Here is an 815-nt window from a genome sequence, read left to right as displayed (position 1 = left end):
CCTATAAATTAATAAATAATAGGATTTTGATTTGGGGTATGAAGGAAGAAATACAAACTGCAGAGGAATTCCTGGACTAGCCTAATGTAAAATGGACAGATGATATGGAAGATGATATCATCAATCCTGTTGTGAAGTCCCTTCTCTGCTACACCACTGCTGATCAGTTGATAAGAAGGCATTCTTTGTTAATAATAATAATAATAAATTTGTTATTTATACCCTGCCCATCTGGCTGGGTTTTCCCCAACCACACTGGGCGGCTTGCAGCAAAATATAAAAACAATCCATGTTTGTTCATTTCATATTTACCTTCTCGTCTGCAGAAAAATAATACACCCAACTCACATAGGAGGTAAAACCAGTAGCCTGTGTTCATGTGTTCTCCTCAAATATATCTTCTCCAGGGACTGTACAGCACACTCACCTACTTATCACTTTCTCTTGGGTTAAAGTGATGAATTCCTTCTTCCCCCAAACACTCAGAAGTTAGTAATTCTGTTTCTGATCACAGAAGACGGCTCCAATTTACGGTAGCTTCAAAAACTGTACATTTATTGCACTTAGATTGTAGTCATTTCATTTTCAGCTCCTTTTCACACTCAACTGTTTGTGGGGAGACCAGAATTTTATTGAGAGATTGCGCTGTCACTGCTGTAAGAAGATGAAACAATTTGTCAAGGCTCCTTTTCAAATATTAATCTTTTGGGGAAATTCGTTGCTGTTTCAACGAAACATTCCACCCTTTTGGGATCGCATAGTTTTCAATGATTAGAATGGGATTTGAACAGTGAAGCCCCGGCCATTCAGTCAGT

The sequence above is a fragment of the Podarcis melisellensis genome, assembly GCF_964234715.1.
Source record: "Podarcis melisellensis genome assembly, chromosome: 1".
Classification (NCBI taxonomy): Eukaryota; Metazoa; Chordata; class Lepidosauria; order Squamata; family Lacertidae; genus Podarcis; species Podarcis melisellensis.
Note: the sequence above shows the minus strand (reverse complement) of the source record.